The sequence below is a fragment of the Cupressus sempervirens genome, chromosome 7 (assembly GCF_028749045.1).
Source record: "Cupressus sempervirens isolate cs-2001-9-10 chromosome 7, ASM2874904v1, whole genome shotgun sequence".
Lineage (NCBI taxonomy): Eukaryota > Viridiplantae > Streptophyta > Pinopsida > Cupressales > Cupressaceae > Cupressus > Cupressus sempervirens.
Genome location: NC_143124.1, coordinates 3,910,192 through 3,931,740, shown reverse-complemented (window position 1 = coordinate 3,931,740; position 21,549 = coordinate 3,910,192). Strand labels below are relative to the sequence as shown.

Genomic DNA, 21,549 nt, shown 5'->3' with positions numbered 1-21,549 from the left:
ACAAATGTATATTATTTAAATGTACTTTGGACTTTAAATTATTCTTTCATGTAGATGTGGTAATTATTAGACTTTGTATTAAATAAATTTAAATGTGACTCAATGTCTTGGGATCCTTAAGGAATGTAATTTGTTATGTTTTCTTTTGTATGATTGTATATCATTACTTTTGCTACTTTATGATTGATGTGTACGTTATTCTTTCTTTAAAAAAAATTTTTTTGGCAAACTTAGTAAAACTTTAGGTTAATTCTTTTGGATCCCTTAGCAAGGTGTTATATCTGGTATCAAAGCCCAAGTTCTAAATTGGGAGCTCTAGGTATATTGGAATGCCACTAGTTGTTAACTAGTTGAACTAAAATGAAATTTAAACTATTATATATATATATATATATATATATATATATATATATATATATATATATATCTATTTCAAACTAAAACTTGAACTAGTTGAACTGAAACAGAACATAAAATTTTAGTTGTGCACTTTCAAACTTGAACATTTAGACTTCAAAGCTGAAATATACTTAAACCTAAAAGTAGGCAAAACTGAAAATTGAACTTATACTTTTTTCAAAATGTTCTATGCTTTACAATAGAATGTTTGATGGTTATTATAGCATCTTGTATCTTGGATATTATTGTAGCACTAGTACATTTGAGAAATTTTCAACCAACTTTCAACCAAATTCAACCAACCCATTGGTTGTAAATTTTCCCGTTGAAATTTTGACCAAAATTTGGTTGGTTGAAATTTGGTCAAAATTTTGACCAATGGGTTGGTCAAAAACTGTGTGTTACCATGGTGCAATTTGCACCCAGATGTTGGTCAAAAATTTGACCAATGCTTGAGGGTTTTCAACCAAGCATTGGTCAAAATTTTGACCAATGTTGGTAGAAAATTGCATAGCATTGGTCAAAATTTTGACCAATGCTTGGTAGAAAGCCCTCAAGCATCGGTCAAAATTTTGACCAATGCTTGGTCAATTTTTTTATAGAGAAATCAATAGTTATGAGATGATCAATCAAGAGGAAATAGTTGAGAGCTTAGAGTGACACAATTTTCAGATGATCATATGAAATGAAATGGGCGTGCGAGTAGAAAGAAACTAGAAAGACATTGTGTACAGATGAAGGCATGAAATGGATGGTTTTGGAGCACTCAGCAAAGACACTCAGCATTCAGTACCATTCGATCTCGAATGGTGATATGTACTAAATACTGAGTGTCTATGCTGAGTGCTCCAAAACCATCCATTTCATGCCTTCATCTGTACACAATGTCTTTCTAGTTTCTTTCTACTCGCATGCCCATTTCATTTTATATGATCATCTGAAAATTGTGTCACTCTAAGCTCTCAACTATTTCCTCTTCATTGATCATCTCATAACTGCTGATTTCTCTAACATGATCAATTTTTTCCTGACATGTCACCTGCTAATATAGTGATTAATAGTAAATACTATGATTTATCCCGATCCTAGTTTCAATATTGGCTATGGTATTGTTATTATTCTGAGCCATTTTGTTAAAGACTATATATGTTGAAATAGTGGCATGTACTAGACAACCTATTCATCATTTATTTGAGAGACAATAGCCTTCACATAAATATAAGTTTCTTCTTATCACCTCTAGAGAAAAATATAAGACAACTCAAGACTCAAAAAACTGAATGTAAGCTAGAACCATACCCAGTGTTGTCATCATGAACAAAATAGATCAAGTAACCATCCTCCTCGTCCAGATCTAGCCCAAAATCCATGGGTATAAATATTGCCTCAGAACCAAATCTTCCAAGTCCAAATTCAAAAACCCCTAGCACATTGCCTCTAACTTCAATTTGAAACTTTCCCGCCTCAAGTTCTTCTTGAAGATCAAACTTTACACGTCTCTTGACCTTAGCTACTAAATCTAGTGTAGTACCATACACATAATGCTATTTTTTGCATGCATTTTCAATCATAAAGTAGAATTAGATATTTCCCAATCAACCTTGTATCCAAGATAATAAGATCGACCAGAGATGGAGACAAAATCAAAGTTATATAAGACTCCTAAGATATATCTCAGCTTTTTTTCAGAGTGATTGACCAACCTATGTAGGATAATCATAGAACTAATAATAGTAATACGAACTTATCCACTACTAGTTGTAAAAGAGACTTCAAATCATAAAAGATGCTTCAAATCATTGTGTAAGCAACACTTGTAAATCATTAAACTTTAATTTATTTTCTTGGGTTTGTTAAGACTATTGATTTAGGAGATACCATAGAGATACCATGTCAATGGCTTCTTTATCATCAGTAAGGTTTCACCATTCCAATGAAGTTGCTTAGTAGAGAACTCCTAGTATGACCAAATCTATCCTTCAATTTTTTACCTAGCAATCCATACCTGCTCACACCCATACCATCATATATATGAATCAATCCACTTCTATAGAATTAGTAACACTAGACTTCATGGTTCATAACAATCAAACAATTTTTTCTTGGAAACATGTGAGAGTGAAAATTTAACTATATATTTGTGCTCTATAATTGATGGATACTTTTATGACATTTATTTATTTATTTAAAGTCTTTCTTAAGCTTCAAGCACTATTTTCCATTAATGAAGATGATGTTGGAACTAATTGAAAAGATCATGAATGAAGAATAATGGAATTGGTAAAGAATGTTTTCAATCATTGTTTTGTCATTGATGTCAAACTTGCTACTTGCAAGAATGACAATTGCTTTAGTGATCCAAATACTATCAATTGGTTGATTGACAAGGAGGAGGCAATCAATAAGATGTAACTAGTACACCTAGAGAAAGGTTGAAGTTATGATGTTGTAATGAAGTACAAGGATTAGCTAAGCCATTGATGAAATAGTGTATTGATGACATACTCTAAGACACAGAGAATGGACATACTGATGTAAGGTTTAGCTAAGTCATTTGTAAAGCCTAACTAAGTTCATTAGAGAGAGCCAAGCAAGCTAGTTAGTACCGAATAGATTCTCAGTTAAAGCTGAGCAAGTTCAACTTTAGTGTGTGCCGAGTGAAGATCAAGTACCAAGTGAAGATCAAGTGCCGAGTAAAGATCAGGTGACAAGCATGATACATGAGTTGAGTAACACAGAGGAAGCCGAGCATCAGTATACCAATAATGCTAAGTTGCTGCATTATTTTGAAAAGTTGAAGATTCGCCAGATCTAAGCTGACATGGTTGTTACCTAGAATTTTGTGAACCAGATAAAAGATAAGAATGATGAGCTGGTGGCACAGAACACTATGTAAAAAAAATTTAGTGAACACAACTGAATTCTAGACGAAGTTTCTAGATGAAGATGAGATATGAGACAGATACATTGTATCCTACCTAATCTATTGAAACCCTAGAGTTAGAGAGGGAGAATCAAGTGGGAAAAGTATTTCAGATCTCTATTTAAGGAGTCATAAGGTCACGCAGCAAAGTGTTGGTCAAGTATGAAAGCATGAAGTGCTGAAGCAGGTGCTAACAAGGAAGAGAGCATAGGAACTCTATTTTGATAGAGGACCACAGAGATGATTACATTGGTATGATGAGCAAGAAGACTCAAGGAGATGAAGCTTGGGAGGAAGACAAGTTGTCAGAGCCGCAGTGATTAAAGCCAAGCAAAGGATCGAACTGAAGTGTGATCTGAAATCTACAAGATATGTTGTGGGTTGTATTAGATCAAGAGCCATTATTGTTACTCTCTAGCAATTGTAATAGTTAGTATAAATCCTATGGACTTAGGTTGATTTAATAGCCATGTTGTAAATCCTTTAACAGGGTGACATTCCAAGTGAATGTTCCAAAGTCCTTTGACTAGGCCCATTCCTAACAGTATGGTGAAATCCTCTAACAAGGTCATATTTAAAAATGTGTTGTAAGCCTTTAACAGGGCAAGCCTTTAATAGGGCATCACTTCAGAAGAGTGAGAATTGAGTAGCATGTTACTGGTGGTTTTTCCCAAATTGGGTTTCCACATAAATCACTATGTCATGTGTCGATCTTGCATGTTTTATTCCTGCATGTTGATTTGTTGTAACTTGCTAAGATGGTTGTTTTAAGCTTGGATGGATGAATAGTTATGGGCTCACTATAATTAGTTTAAAAGTATTATTCAGCCATTCAGACCTTGGATAACTGATTCACCCCCCCACCCCCCCCCCCCCCCCCCCCGCCTCTTAGTTATTCTAAAGAATTATAATAATTGGTATCAGATCCTTGCTGCTGATTAAGTTTAAAGGGACTAGAAGTAGAAAAGATCAAAATGCCTAAGAGAGAAGTTCCCAAGCTCAAAAAAGACAACTTTATTGCATGGAAAAGTTTGATGAAGCTACATCTTGGATCCATAGGAGATTATGCCCAAAATTCAATTGTTACTGAACATGTTGATCCAACTGGTACTCTTACTGCAGAAGATTTGAAAAACAAATAGGAACACAATCAGACAATGTTGGAGATTGCTTCTGCACTCAACTATGCCAAATTTGATGATATCAAAGGATGTGACACTACATTCAAGATGTGGAAAACCCTGTTAGACATTTATGGAGGAGATTAGAATGTTCAAAGAGAAAAAAGAGAAAGCCTTAGAGGAAAGTTTGATGACATGAAAATGGAGGAAAGTGAGCATGTTGCTCAGTATGCCTCTAGAATAAAGAAAGTGGTAAGTGCAATAAGATGTTTGAGTGGTCAATTAGATGAAGATAATGTTAATAGTAAGTTCTTAAGAACCTTGCTCCCTATATATGCTATTAGAGTATCAGCTATACAAGAGCTAAGATGTATACTAGGAAACAATCTAAGTTTTGAAGGAATAGTGGGTAGACTTACTGCATTTGAGTTATCTAACTTTGACAACTACAGACCTGAGAATGTTGAATCTACTTTCAAGGCCAAGCTATCACTGAAAGATACTAAATAGGTAAAATCAAAGAAGGGAAGAAAGATGAAATATGTACCAGTAACAATAGCACTGATGAGGAAGATGTGGAACAATTGGAAGCATTACTAGCTACAAGATTTCACAGAGGCAAAGGAAAATTCAAGGGTAAGCTCCCTATCATTTGTTTCAATTGCAATGAAATAGGACATATTGCTGCAAGGTGTACACATAAAAGGATTACAAGGAAGGCAACAAGTACAAACATAGAAGGGAAGATGATAAGAGAGATTACAAAGACAAAGGCAAGAAGTGCTATATCGCTGAAGAGGATTCCAATGATAATGATGATGAAGTTGTTTATGTGGCCATGAAGGACCCGTCTGATGAAGAAGAGCCTACAACACTGGTAACATGTATGAACAAGAATGACAGATGGATCATAGACAGTGGGTACTCACATCACATGACAGGAGACAAAAGTAAGTTTGTTGACTTTACTTAGTATGATGGAAATAGTGTTAGATTTGGAAATGATGCTCCATGTCAAATCAAAGGAAAAGGCTCCATTAAACTTATAGAGCAAATTTTATGTGAAAATGCATACTATGTTGAAGGACTAAACTACAATTTTCTAAGTGTCTCACAATTAGGCAATGTAGGATGCAAAGTAGAATTTGGAAAGAAAACTGCAAAAATCTATGATACTGATGGTAAATTGATAAGAAAAGGAGATCAAACAAGAAGTAATCTATTTTATCTTGATATGGAAAATGTTTCTTGTTTTGTTGCAAAATTTGATGATGTGTGGTTATGGCATAAAAGGCTCTGTCATGTCAACTTTGATAATCTGGTCAATATTAGTTAAATGAAGAAAGTCAGAGGTTTACCTAAACTAAAGAAGCCTGAAAACATCATGTGCAAATAATGTTAGCTAGGAAAGTTGACTAAGTCAAGTTTCAAGAATAAAAACTATACATCTAAAGAAGTACTTGAGTTAGTCCATACTGATTTATGTGGTCCAATAGAAGTACAAAGCTACAGAGGAGATAAATATATAATGTTGTTTGTTGATGACTATTCCAGGATGATGATTGTTATGTTCTTAAAGCAAAAATTTGATGCTTTTCAAATGTTTAAGTGGTATGTGGCTAGAGTTGAAAAGGAAACATGAAAGAGTTTGAAATGTTTGAGATCAGATAGAGGTGGTGAATTCGCATCAAATGAATTTGAGACATTTTGCAATGACAAAGGAATAAAAAGACAAAAATCATCTCCTAGAACTCCCCCAATAATGGAATTGCTGAGAGAAGAAATAGATCTGTGATTGGCTATGCTAGAACATTAATGATGGAAAATATTGTTGCTCTAAAATATTGGAGAGAAGCTGTAAGTGTGGCTGTTCATACACTGAACAAAGTACAAGTCAAGAAAGGTACAAGTGCAACACCTTTTGAATTATGGTATGGTCACTCACCCAATGTAAAGCATTTCAAATTATTTGGTTGCAAATGCTTTATCCTTAAAGATACTAGAAATGGAAAATTTGATACAAAAAGTGATGAAGGCATATTCTTTGGTTACTCCACTAGAAGTAAAGCTTATAAGTGTTTAAATACTAACACTAAAAAAATTGTGGAAAGTGCAAATGTAAACTTTGATGAGTATACAGAAGTCCAAGTTGAAGAACCAAAGAGAATGGATGAATATAGAACCTTTGTGTATTCTTATGAAGGAATGCATGTTGACGAGATCTCTATCAATCAAATTGGGATTCAACAACAAGTTTCAATTTCAGCCTAATCACAACCAGTGAATGCCGAGCTATATTCAGAAGCCAAGTTGCAAAATGAAGAAAATGCAAATTTTGGCTCTGAAGTTAGTACACATGAAAGAGATGTAGAACTACCTGACAACGAAGTGCATAGTGACCCTAAATCTGAAAGATCAAACATGAAAACAAGGACAGAACCAAGATTATCCAAATATGTGAAGAGACATCACCTAGCTAAACATATAATTGGTGACAAAGATGCAAGACCAATGACAAGGAATAGACTAAGAAATGAATCATGTCTGTTAAGAAAATTTGAACCTAAGACAATGTATGATGTGTTGCAAGATGGTGAATGGTATAAAGCTATGGAAGAAGAGATTGATCAAATAAAGAAGAACAAAACCTGGAGTTTGGTTTCCAGAAAAGCTGAGAAGAATGTAATTGGCACCAAGTGGGTATTTAGAAACAAGCTAGATGAGAATGGTGAGATTACTAGAAATAAAGCTAGAATAGTATGTAAAGGTTATGCTCAAAAAGAAGGATTAGGCTAGGCGGAAACATTTGCCCCTATTGCTAGAATGGAAGGAGTAAGAAATTTACTTGCATATGATGCATAAAATGGTTTTAAAGTCTATCAGATGGATATAAAGTCTACTTTTCTGAATGGTATACTGGAAGAGGAAGTCTATATTGAACAACCAGAGGGATTTTTTGATAAGAACATCAGGGATATGGTTTGTAAACTACATAAAGCACTCTATGGTCTGAAACAAGCACCTAGAGCATGGTACGAGAGACTTCACAAGTATCTAGTGCAAATAGGATTTGAAAGAACTGATGATAACAGAAACATGTACATCAAATCAGAAGAAGGTAAGGATATTCTTGTATCTAAAATATTTGTGGATGACATAGTTTTTGGAGGAAAGGAAGTGCTTTGCAAAAATTTTGCTAACAAAATGAAACATGAGTTTGAGATGTCTATGTTTGGAGAAATCAAGTTCTTTGTTAGATTGCAAGTACATCAACTAAAACATGGTATATTTGTGACACAATCAAAGTACATCAAAGAGATACTTAAATTTTTTGGATTAGAAGACTCCAAACTAGTCAGCACACCAATGGAAATAGGACATAAGCTATCCAAAAATGATGAATCAACTGAAGTCAATCAAACAATGTATAGATCTATGATTGGAAAACTACAATATGTTGTACATAGCAGACTAGACATAGCATTAGCAATTGGAATAGTGGCTAGATTCTCTGCTAATCCTAAAGAAAATCATCTCATCGCAGTAAAAAGAATAATGAGGTATCTAAAAAGAATTGATGATTTTATCCTATATTACAAAAAGAATGAGAAGTTTGAGCTCAATGCATACACAGACATAGATTAGGTAGGCAACATTGATGATAGGAAAAGCACAAGTGGAGGAGCATTATTCTTAGGTATAAGGCTAGTTACTTGGACTAGCAAGAAACAAACATGCACATCTCAGTCCACTACAAAAGCAGAATATGTGGTAGCAGCAGTCAATTGCACTAACATTGTGTGGCTCAAACATCTATTGAAAGGAATGAAAGAAGAAGTAACCAAACTTGTGCTACTGTATTGTGATAATACAAGTGCTATAAACATATCCAAGAATCTAGTAATGCATGCAAAAACCAAGTATATTGCAATCAAGTATCACTATGTCGGAGAATTGGTAGAAGACAAACAAGTGAAAATGGAGTACATTCACACAAAGGAACAAACTGTAGATATCTTCACCAAACCATTGCCCAAGGATGCTTATGAATATCTTAGAGGCAAGTTGGGGGTAATGCCCCTAACTCAACAGTTTAAAGAAACAAATAAGCTACCCTGCATCAATAGGAACAAATCATTGAAATATCAGAAGAATGATGCAGAGGATGAAAACTAGAGCATAAACTCTAGATCAGTTACAAGCATGGTGACAGAGGAAGAAAACATGAGATGCAAGGTTTATATTTAGCATGTTAAAGATGCTACATCTTTGAAATTTATGTCAAAGAGGGAGATTTATGAGAAACTGATCAATGAAAGGGAAAGATATGGAGATATGTGAGATTAGTAGTAAGGATGCAACAGTCAAGAGGGAGAAGCAGAAAGAAGCAGAAAATGTATATAATTTTGGTGGTAACTAAGTTGACTAGTTGATTAGTTCCGTTTGCCATCAATGCCAAAGAGGGAGATTGTTGGAAATAATTGAAAAGATCATGAATGAAGAATAATGGAATTGGTAAAGAATGTTTTCAATCATTGTTTTGTCATTGATGTCAAACTTGCTACTTCCAAGAATCACAATTTCTTTAGTGATCCAAATACTATCAATTGGTTGATTGACAAGGAGGAGGCAATCAATAATATGTAACTAGTACACTTAGAGAAAGGTTGAAGTTATGATGTTGTAATGAAGTACAAGGATCAGCTAAGCCATTGATGAAATAGTGTATTGATGAAATACTCTAAGACACAAAGAATGGGCACACTGATGTAAGGTTTAGCTAAGTCATTTGTAAAGCCTAACTAAGTTTATTAGAGAGAGCCAAGCAAGCTAGTTAGTGTTGAATAGATTCTTAGTTGAAGCTGAGCAAGTTCAACTTTAGTGTGTGCCGAGTGAAGATCAAGTGTTAAGTAAAGATCAAGTGCCGAGTGAAGATCAAGTGCCGAGTAAAGATTAGGTGCTGAGCATGATACAGGAGTCAAGTAACACAAAGGAAGTCGAGCATCAGTATACCAATAATGCCGAGTTGCTGCATTATTTTGAAAATTTGAAGATTCGCCAGATCTGAGCCGACATGGTTGTTACCTAGAATTTCGTGAACTAGATAAAAGATAAGAATGATGAGCTAGTGGCACAGAACACTATGTAAAACATTTTTGGTGAACACAACTGAATTCTAGATGAAGTTTATAGATGAAGACGAGATATGGGACATATACATTGTATCCTACCTAATCTATTAAAACCCTAAAGTTAGAGAAGGAGAATCAAGTGGGAAAAGTATTGCAGATCTCTATTTAAGGAGTCATAAGGTCACGAAGCAAAGTGTTGGTCAAGTATGAAAGCATGAAGTGTTGAAGCAACTGCTAAGGAGGAAGAGAGCACATGAACTTTTTTTCAATAGATGACCACAGAGATGATTGCATTGTTATGATGAGAACGAAGACTCAAGGAGATGAAGCTTGAGAGGAAGACAAGCTATCAAAGTCGCAATGATTAAAGCCAAGAAAAGGATTGAAGTAAAGTGTGATCTAAAATCTGCAAGATATGTTGTGAGTTGTATCAGATCAAAAGCCATTATTGTTACTCTCTAGCAATTGTAACAATTAGTATAAATCCTATGGACTTAGGTTGGTTTAATAGCCATGTTGTAAATCCTTTAACACGGTGACATTCCAAGTGAATGTTCCAAAGTCCTTTGACCAGGCCCATTCCTAATAGTATGGTGAAATCCTTTAACAAGGTCACATTTAGCAATGTGTTGTAAGCGTTTAACAGGGTAGTCTTTTAATAGGGCATCACTTCAGAAGAGTGAGAATTGAGTAGCATGTTACTAGTGGTTTTTCACAAATTGGGTTTCCACGTAAATCACTGTGTCATGTGTTGATCTTGCATGTTTTATTCCTACATGTTGATTTGCTATAACTTGCTAAGATGGTTTTTTTAAGCTTGGATGGATGAATAGTTATGGGCTCACTATAATTAGTGAAAAAGTATTATTAGGGCATTTAGACCTTGGATAATTGATTCACCCCCCCCCCCCCCCCCCTCCTCTCAGTTATTCTAAAGAATTCTAACAAATGACATACCAATTTGCACGCATGGTAGTAAGGAGAGTGTCTGTTTTGAGTAGCTCAACTATCCAGTCAATGGTGTGGATCTTTGCAATAACTGTTGAAGTTACTAATCTTGTATGGCGATATAGTTCTTCATCATCCAAATGAGGGTAGTTGTCCTGCAAGTTCTTATAAATGATTAAATCTAATTCAGCAACTAAGATATTAATGATCATTCTTAAATATTATACATTAAGAAAAAAATCAAGCTTAGAAAAAAAAGTCAATTTTAAGTATTTATTAGTGTAAGAATCAAGTCTTAGAGTGTAATGTTTAAGCCGTTCAAATATTAAAGAATTAAACCATAGTTCACTCGTACTCTAGTTTATCTGTAAAAGTTAGTGGAAATATTTTAAAAGGATGAGAATGTCATGAATTTTTAGGTGTAGCAATGATATATCCAATGAGATTCCTTTTTTCCATCCTCTCCACCACTAGGATGTCCCTCAATTTCTTTGACCCTTCGTCTATATATAGTGAGGAGAGTGTTGGCATAACAACTATATCTCGATGAGATCCCTTTCCACTACAAATACGATGACAAATTTTTTTTTACCTTAAGCATGTCACAAATATCATTATGCTCTTTAATGAATAAGGCTTGGAGTACTAACAACCTAGCCCATGGATTGGGCACATCTCCAGAGATAGCAACTCCATCATTCAAGTGAAGAAGAAGGCCATCTTTGCCCAATTTTAACTTGCCATCTTTGAATGTTCTCAACTTTGTCGACTGCTCAAAATTGTTCCCATATACTTCACTCGCATCCCTGCAAATGTACTCATTGTAGATCACAAAGAAAAAGAATGTCTAAATCAATCCTTGAATTCAGATAAAATAGTTAACCCGATCTATCATTTTGACTCATTTTTGGATAGAATAGTATACCCATTTCAAAAATTGAATTATTTCCAACTGAATACAGTTTTCTTACCACTAGGCAGTTCTCCTATTAAGGTATCCCTTTTTTATATCATAAAAACTAGTAGGGACTTCTTTAGATTCAAAAAAATTGAATGCCTTAAGCGGGCATTGATGTGCAATTGCTTGTGGGGCAGTTAACTTTTTCTGCAAAAAGCTCTTTATGTGAGAAACATTCATATATTGAGAATACATGAAACATGAAAATAAAAAAAGTTTGTTTCATTGGTTATCTTTAAACATCCCATACTAAAAATAAAATTAAACTTGAAAACAAAAACCTTCAACTATTTAAAAATGAAATATTTGTGTGATGTCTAAGCCGCCCATGTCTTGCCTATTTAGTGTCTTCAACATGATCAATCCAATCATGAATCATAAATTGAATCCACGAAGTAGAAATCATGTTAAATTGTTTGTCTGTGACAACCAGCTTCTTCCTTGAAAGCAACTTAGTAGCAACTACCTTGGGATCTGGCCTCATAAGCTATTTACACATCAAGAACATACCATTTAGATTTTATGACTAGAAATTTGAAGGAAGTTGTAGATAAACTAGATTTCACAAGGCTTGGAGTGCACCCCCTAGAGATATTCTTTTTTAGCAAAGAATAATACGGTGAAATTATTGTTGGAATAATTTATTTTTAGGAGAAAGAGATGCATTAAGTTGACAAGTATTTTTCAATTAAATCAATAGCTTTTAGTTTTTTCTGGTGAAATGGATTGAATTGAAATTAGTTTACCAGAAATCAAGTTTTGTTTTCACTAAATTAGTGGGGAAGAGTTACATTTTTTTAAAAATCTTAACGAATCTTCAATATTCAAGTTACAACAAATCAAAACATCCAGCTCAAAAATATCAGAGTGGGAGCCAATTAAAAATATTCTAAAATTCCATAGTTCAATGTGTTCAAATTGGAGTAGACTAGGATGGGTGAGCTTCTGAGAAGTCCCCATGCTTCACCTTTGTGAGCATCACCTAGCTCCAATGAGAGCTAAGTGTTCCTTTCATTTTCATGATATATGGATTCGTGTGAACCACTACTCAAGTAACATGAGCCAATGAGTTTGACTCAAAAAACTACACAGTTGAATTCTGATAACAATATCACAATTTGACTAGATATGGTAAATATCTCCTACTTATCAATTGATGAGCTCAAGGGGCTTTCTAATGAATGGTTCATAAGGCACAACCTTGGTGAAGGTTTTACAAATCGAGTTGTAGGTAGAGTGAGTTTAACCATGGAGGAAACTTCATAGTTTAGCACATTCGAGTTGGAGTAGTAGTACTAAGATGGTGACCTCTCAGGAAGTACCAGTGCTTCAACTCTATAAACATCACCTACATCCAATGAGTTCTAAGTGTTCCATTCATTTTCATGAGAGAAGATAGGTTCATGTGAACTACTATTCATTAAATGTGAGTCAATAAATTTGACTCAAAAAACTACTCAATTCAATCCTAACTACCTCCTATAAAAGTGTTTATCTCTATTATGTTTATCTCTATTATTTATACTGTGTTTAAAGGTCAATCTTTATTCCCTATAGAAAACTATGCTCTAACAAATTATATCAAAGTTGGTCATGGGTTCCAATCCTATTAAGGAAATGGGGACTTGGGAGCATAAAAGGGGTATGCCTTTTTTCTTTCTAGGAACTACTATTTGTGGAGCAGGGGGTTGCTGCCAGAGCTCTTAGAAGGTGTCAACAATTCTAAAGGGTCCAAGTCTTCTTGAATACAAGAATCAAAGCATAAGAAAAGATAAGGTTAGAATCATGCCCAAGGCAGTTGAAATAGAATACACTCCTAATTGTAATGGAATATATTGCCTCTATCTGTCTACCAAAGAAATTTGAGACTATGTGGATTTAAATAAAAACACAAACATTTTTGTTTACATAAAATAAGGTTAAATTCTATTTAAATAATAATTGAGAAGTTTTGATAATCACCTTATCTTTCTGAGGAGAAGGAAGGATGTTTCTTCCAAGCAAAGTGCCTCCACTCCCTACTTCTTGATCAAATGGGTCATTCTACTTTCCATCTGTTGTTCTATATGGATAATCTGTTGGATTATATCTCACACCCACTAGTGTTGATCCAAAATTTAATAGATTATAACGCCGATGCAATGTTCTCCTTATCTCCAGATACACTAGTCCAAGAAATACTGGCAATTTATGCCATGCAAACGCCCTGTCCACAAAGTGTATAAACTGAAAATGAAAAAATAGTTAGTCAATTAATCAACTCCTCCTCCCACACAAGGAAAATTTGTACCAAGAAAATTTCTGTAATTTTGAAAGATATTTAAAAATTGGTGTGGGCATACAAGAATGAGGATTTTGTCTATGAATCTCATTCTAAAATAGACTGAATATAAATTCTTGTCAAGCACTTTGCAAGTGGGTAAAATAGCCTCCAGCAATCTTAACAAAGTCATAGAACAAATATTAAATAATCAAATACAATTATAAGCTAAAAATGCCAATTTAGTATACACTCGAAAGAGAGATACAACATTTATAGGAAAGGGAAACTGTTGTGTGTGTCCATTTCTTTGCGGTGTAATTTGTTGCATGTTTCATTATAATTTTTTCTTTGTCAAACGAAATCATTTAGGAGATACCATGTAAATGATTTCCTTTGAGTGATCTCATTATGATTTCAAAATGGGATATAAATAGACCTTCAACCAAGACAAAATTAATTTACATAATGTAGGCCCTATACAGAAAAAATGGGTATATAATAATCATCTAATAAATTTTTATTGGCCCTTATTATTACAAATGATTCGATGACTATAAAATAAAATGATATGCAAAATTACATTGTGCTTTAAGGTAGCTCCTTGAAAATCAAAGGGCATTGCTTGGAAAGAGAACATAACAGGAAGAGTGCAGAGGAATCTACTAACAATATACTGTGCTACAAACAAAATAACTTGATAAAAGGCACAAATCCATTTTCTAAAAGTTGAATAATTTCTCAATTTCTTACAATTCAGTATCAATCATTCAATTTTGAACAATGAATGTTTGACCAAAAGAAAAGTACCCATGTAGAACACCCTCATCAACCATGGTTTATCAAGTCGATGTATGTTGCTTTCTAATATTGGACTTACTAATTACAGTTACATTTTATGTGTATTATTTCTAGCCTCAAGAGTCAAGGGTATGTATCAATTTGAATAATAATTAAAAAGTCAATAAGAAAGCCAAAATTCCATGAATCATCCAATGGCAATTCACCAACACACATTTGAACCACATAAAAATGATCCTAGCACAAATAACACTCAAAATCCATAGTTTAGAGAGTAAATGTAAATTTCCTTTTTAATGTGTTGTTTATAGGATAAGTCTCACTTCAAGGTTAATCAAAGGGGTAGAAATCATTTCTTAACAACCACGAAATACCCCTATTCCTACACCTACTAAGTTCCAAAGTCTTTTTCTCCACTTCAGATAGCCATAATTGGTTTCAATCATCAAATATTAAGATGGAGAAAAGTATGAAATCATCATACCTTTGCAATGTGGCATCCATCAGAATAAGGCAGATTATGAACCATCACTATTCTCCATAGTCCAATCATCTTTGAATTGTCTAAAGCAGTAGTTTGTCTTAAGAATGATTTGATGTCTCATCAACAAACATAAGGCAGACTTCTCTTTGTCTTAAGAATGATTTTGTTGTCTCATCAATAAACATAAGGCACACTTCCCTTTTAGATATCTCGCTAATGTTTTCAGGCTATTGTATCTCATCATAGTTGCCTGCCATAACAAACCTAAAGAATAAGCCATGGAGAACATCTATGAAAAGAATTCATTGGATTTCAATACAAAAAGTAATGGATTATGATATTTATGTTAAGGAAACAAACCAAATATAGCTGAAGCAACAACAATCCTGTGGCAGTGGTTCATATCAATAATATCTTCTCTCTTAAAGTCGAACCCAGTTGCATTAGCTGGTGTAGATCCTTTCAAAAAACTAAAAAATATAATCAATGGCAAAAGATTCATATTTATCATTCCAATGACTTCCGTAATATGTCTCAAAGCTAGTATTTAAAAATTGTCCATTACATGCTAATGCAAATACTTGAAAAACATCACTTGTCAAATACCAAGTATAAAATAGAAACTGACCCACAGTGCACATGCATAGACACCTGCACATTAAAATAATCATCTTTGCTTTAATGTTGGATAGCCACCAAAATTAGAACCATTATTTCATTGTGTTGGCACAGCAAATGCCACTTTGGTAACATGTGTCAATTTCTTAACAAAGGTAGCAGAAGGAATAGCAGGCATGAGCTTTGCTGGCTCCTCAAGAGGCAGATAAAAAACTGGGCATGCTATAAGAAAAATGTCATAAGAAGAATCCAAAAATTAAGATTGGAAGTCTGTGTCAATTCAATCAGATAAAAGTTGATGACAAAATGTTTTCTTTTCTTAAGCTTAGAATACATTGAATATATCTAATTCATTGTACATGTTTTTCAATGCTAATGATAGTGATAACTTATAGTGAGGCCATGTTCTTTTCTTATCAGCTAGTGGAGGAGGCAAAGTGAAATGTTGGCATAGGTGACCAGGTGGAAGAGAAGGATCTACAGAAGCAATAGGAGGATGAATCCTGATCTGGTTTCGATACATCATGCAAACTACAACCAACTCAATATTTTTTACTTTTTATGCAAGCTCCAGTTATGCTGTATAATTTGAAACGGTAAGATGTTTGTCAAATCGGTCTACAATAGGCCTCTCAGAGAACCTAGAGGATTGAATGCATGTAACTTCACTTCTTAATCCATTAGTAGTATGTTTGTATGAGGAGGATCAAAAGTTAGACCAGTTTGGGGTGATAATATATTATTTTTCAAGGGCAAAAATGAAAAATGGTGACTCAATTATCATTAATGGCAGTGACCCTTTCACCAATAAAGTATTAAGGATAAGTGCACTCACTCAATCATCACTCATCACTACATGAATTCCCATTTATTCATTCTTCATTCACTAATATATCCAATTATCAAATCAAAGTAAATAATTCAATCATCCATCAAACATCAATTGGGAATCAAGCAAATAGAACAACAATTAGTTCATACATCAATTCAAACAGTCTAATATCAATCATTCAAATATTAACCAAATCACGTCACAACATCAAAGAAAAGAACTAAGGCAATCAATCAAGGGAGAGACTTTTAGTTCCCAGTTGATGAAACTAGTCAGTAGACTTATATACTACTCAAGTATTTGATATGATGCATAATGCATGGAACTCTGATCTTGCTAACTTGTTATCTAGTAAGTAGTTAACATATTATCGCTGATATTTATTTATATGTTGTTATTCTTTCCATTATGATACTTATGCATAATAGATAATATATATACAACTGTTTAATCGATCAATTTTCCCATTATGGAGGATAGAATGAAATACATAATTAGAAATACAATTGGAGCAAAAGCAATCAAACACTCTATGTTGTATGGGTAAACCATTGAAAAGGACAGTCAGCATGACATATTCAAACTAGTCATCATGTAAACTATAAAGTAATAACCATCACAAGATTATCCATGATCAAATTGTGAAGGATCCTCAACATGACATCTAGTATTGAGGAATCATTCCTAGATGAAGGAAAGTACTCATATTAGAGAATCACAACTATGGATAAATCATCATTTAGAACTATTTTCACTAGTAACTAAGATATCAATCTGCATCATACATGGAAGAAGTTGAAGAGTAGTCAATACACATCAACATCATGAGAAGAAGTGGTTTGGTTAATGAACTGATTACTAAATTAATATGGAGTGATACAAAATAGAAAATGAGGAATCCATAATGGGTATTCAAGTTCCCAAGTGCTGATAAGTATGATAGCTACTATGAATACCAAAAACCAAGTGATAATTGATCAATGATCATATGTATATCCAATGATGGTCCATGATTACTATGTAATAGGATGATACACAAATAAGGAGAAGTTGTATCAATAAATATAAATAATCAAGAGGGAATCAATCAACATATGACTAAGCAATAATAAGCATACAACACTCATAACTGATACCAATATGGAGGAACGGTAGTTATGTTATGATAATGATTAAGTGAAAAAATGACAAACTTTGAGATCTATTGAACCAATGAACCATATTATTATACTAGCTCATGCACATAGACTAGTGAGATTATTACTATTGGCATCCAATAAGGAGAATATTATAATCAATAACTAAAGACTAATTAATTATTGAATGAAAGGATGTAAATCTAACAAGGAAAAGGTGCGTCTAGAAATGATCATGAAGGGATGCAATCTTCATTATTAAAAAATGTTATACTAACTAATCTTATTGTTAGAAGACTTGTAACAGAAAGGTGTGATTAGCAAAGGAAATGAAGGGACACGAGACATGTCCCATACAATGGTACTCCTCACTCAAAGGAAATCATTTAGGAGATACCATGTCAATACTTCAAGGATATGGTTTGTTAAGACTATCTTCAAGGCCCCCTAAATGAAGGATTTGGCTTCATAAACTTTAAAACATTTGAACACAAGGATTCTAAGGCTCCAACACAATTTCAATACCCCAATACAACAATCTCTCAAATTGTTCCAACAATCTAATTATGTGCCCTTAAGGCCTGCTGCATACTTGAAATGGGGATGACTTTGGCTTTTCCCAAGATATGTGACAATGTAATGATGCTCACTAATGCCCTATTTGGTGTATTACAACATATCATGGATTTCCTTATGTTTGTTTTGGATTAGCACAACTACCTTTGATTGGTACCCTATTTTTATGCATAAAAATGACTACTTTTTCAAAGGAAGTATCATCAAATGACATACAATAAACCCCAACTCCTGGACAATGACTTATTACCTCTTCAATTACTTAATCCCAAAAGGAATTGCTCTCCAATACACTGCAACATCAAAACCCCCAAACTAGCACTCCTAAACCCTTGAACTAGGGCTTCCTCAATCCACCAATTACACAAACTTCCAATCCCAATTAAAAATGGATTCACCTTCACATGGACATTTTTTAATGTGTCCAATCATCAAATAGACCCCTTGTTCAGGTAGAATGTCTACTGCTATACCCGATCATGCATTTTTCATGCATTGTCATGTTGTTTAACTGGGATCACTCCTATCTTGTTTAATCATGCATGTGCCTAGTTAGTAACTTATAATACATGTCAATTCTGTCCATTCCATGAATATTGAGCCCCCATGCTCATGGAATGATTTCCATTATTCTTAAATTCTATTGCAACAAGTAAATAGTTAAAAGAAGTCACTGGTTCTGCAACTGGTGTGACATCAAGTTTAACACAATGTGGAAAACATCAATTAGAAATATGGATGGTTAATAACTCCTATCAATGCATTAATAAAGAAAAAAAAATTGATTTGAGACTCCAAAGGATCAAGGAAATCTTGCAAAATTTGAAGTTTTATTGCTTGTGGTATTACACCAGTTTGTACACCCGACTCCCTCTTCTATATCTATAACAACAGCTCCCTCTTACATATATAAGACTTCACAATATAACCAATTCAACCATCATTGGGTTGAAAGGTTCATGTCTAAAGCTAATACTTCCCTCCAAAATCTAAATGACCATTATATGTTTGAAAATTTGAACTTAAAACATAAATTGGCTTATTAAACATTAAAGCCCTTTTCTCATTATTAAAGTCTTTCACCTAGTTTCCTAATATCCCTACTAGACTCATCCTAAACCTATCTTATAATACTAGAAACCTTATTAAGAACATTGTTGAAACTTGGACAACATTGTTCTCAAGCTAAAACTGATGTATTATACCAAGGCCCAACACCTCAAAATACTAGAACACCTTTAATTCTCATGCAAATCTATAACCCATATTGGGCCTGCAAGAGATGAATTATGCATCAATCCCCTATGGACTAGTATAATTCATTTTTGCCATGCATAATTTCACCTTGATTCAGATCTCCATAAGGCAATGAGTTAAATGTGAATCAAACAGTGTGCTGTAAAACCTCAACAAAACTAAAATGTGATCAGTACTAAGGTATGCCCTTCCTAATTAAGCATCAATCCCATATAGACTAGTGTAATTCATAATTACCATGCATTATTTGATGTTGATTGATATCTCCTTGAGACAATGCATTAAATTGGAGTGAAACATAGTCTACCAGAAAATCTTTAACAAGACTTAAAAGTTAAATGTTATCAATAATAAGGTATGCCATTTGTAATGAGCAGAGTGCTTTCAGAATTGTATTGGGTGATTGATCAATCAAGAGGAAACAGTTGAGAGCTTAGAGTGACACAATTTTTAGATGACCATATGAAATGAAATGAGTGTGTGAGTAGAAAGAAACTAGAAAGACATTGTGTACAGATGAAGGCATGAAATGGATGGTTTTGGAGCACTCAGCACAAACACTCAGCATTCAGTACATATCATCATTCGAGATCAAACTTATATATGGTCAGCACAGATTGATAATCAATAGTAAACATAATAAAATCATAGAACATTATTAAATAAGGCCAGTAAGTGATAACTCTCCACTTGCTAGAGCAAAATGGCCCATCTGAGGATGAAAATAACATAACTTCATCTGCTAGCTTCTAAGCAGCGTAAAACAATCACCAATATAGTCAGCAAATTGAGAAACCCAATCAGCAATTCTTGTCTAGCAAATTTGAAGCATTTATTGGAAGCATGGTGGTTGTTTCATGTCCTTGGTTGGGAGCCTCGATTAATAGATGTAATAGGAGTCAATAATCAATAAAAGACAACCTACTTCCAGCCCTCACTTCAACCTTACGATATCCAATGATCATCAATGCAGTTCTACTTTCACAATATTAACAATCCTAAGAATTAAGTCCTAGAGATCATATCCATCCTCTACCTTGACTAAGAATCTAGTTTATAATTAGCTTATCATTTTAATACAAGAAAGTCTTAGTACTACTTGGTACAAATATTAATGCAATATCCAGTTAACATAAGGCTGCTCCAACTATTAAAACATATTGATATCAACATTAAGTTATGTGTGGTGATCTCAAACTATGAGCTACAATGGTTAGTTATATCTATTTGACAAAATAATTTCTTCAATAATGACCAAAGCCTAATCTACAAGGCTATTACACCCATGCTTTGCATCTTTATTAACGTCATAAGTCTACAAAGCACAATACATGTTATTAATCATTGTGAGCAAAGAGAACTTGAGGCCATTACCAGTAGAGAATAATACACTAACTTACACTAAAACGTGTTATCTTTAAGAAATTGTGACAGAAATCCTTTGTTTTAGTAAAAGTCCTCAAAAATTGGACAGAAAATAACTATTAAAGACAAGAAAAGAACACGATAAAAGCAATATAACAAAAGAATTGAAAATGCATTTTTAAAAAGTAGTAAAATAATGCCAAACAATAATCTAGCAAGCTGATCCATAATTTAGAGAAACAATTTGTATTATCTAAGTAAACAATAGTGTTGAGTAAACCACAGTATAGCATCAAACTTTATGAAAAGGTATAAAATCCACATGTTGTGCTTCATGCACAGAACCCTAAAACTTCTAATTCTAGATAGGGAAACTTATAGGCCAACTCAGATCCTCTAAATCCCACAAAATGCTAAGATGTAATAGATTTGGAGCCATAGACACAAGAAGACTCATGTATAGGGAAGAGGACTCTACCACTATACCCACTTTCTTGTGGTAACAATATTTACACATAATATCTCCATACGAGACCACATACCCCAGATCTCTGGGATTATATAACTTTCTCCATATCTAATTTTCTAACAACTATGTTAAATATCGTGTACTTAAAATCATATTCATGTATTTATGTACCCTGAATCTATGTGATATCACCGTCCCTGCGCCCTTCTGTCTATATATCTTTTTCTGGGCATCCATTTCCATAAAAGAACAAATTGTCTAATCATCTAT

General features: G+C 33.7%; 1 pseudogene; it reads right to left on the bottom strand.

Annotated features, from left to right (window-relative positions):
* Positions 1-2,310: 2,310 nt before the first annotated feature.
* LOC149545123 (alpha-dioxygenase 1-like) lies at positions 2,311-13,934 on the bottom strand (annotated as a pseudogene).
* Between the last annotated feature and the right edge of the window lie 7,615 nt (positions 13,935-21,549).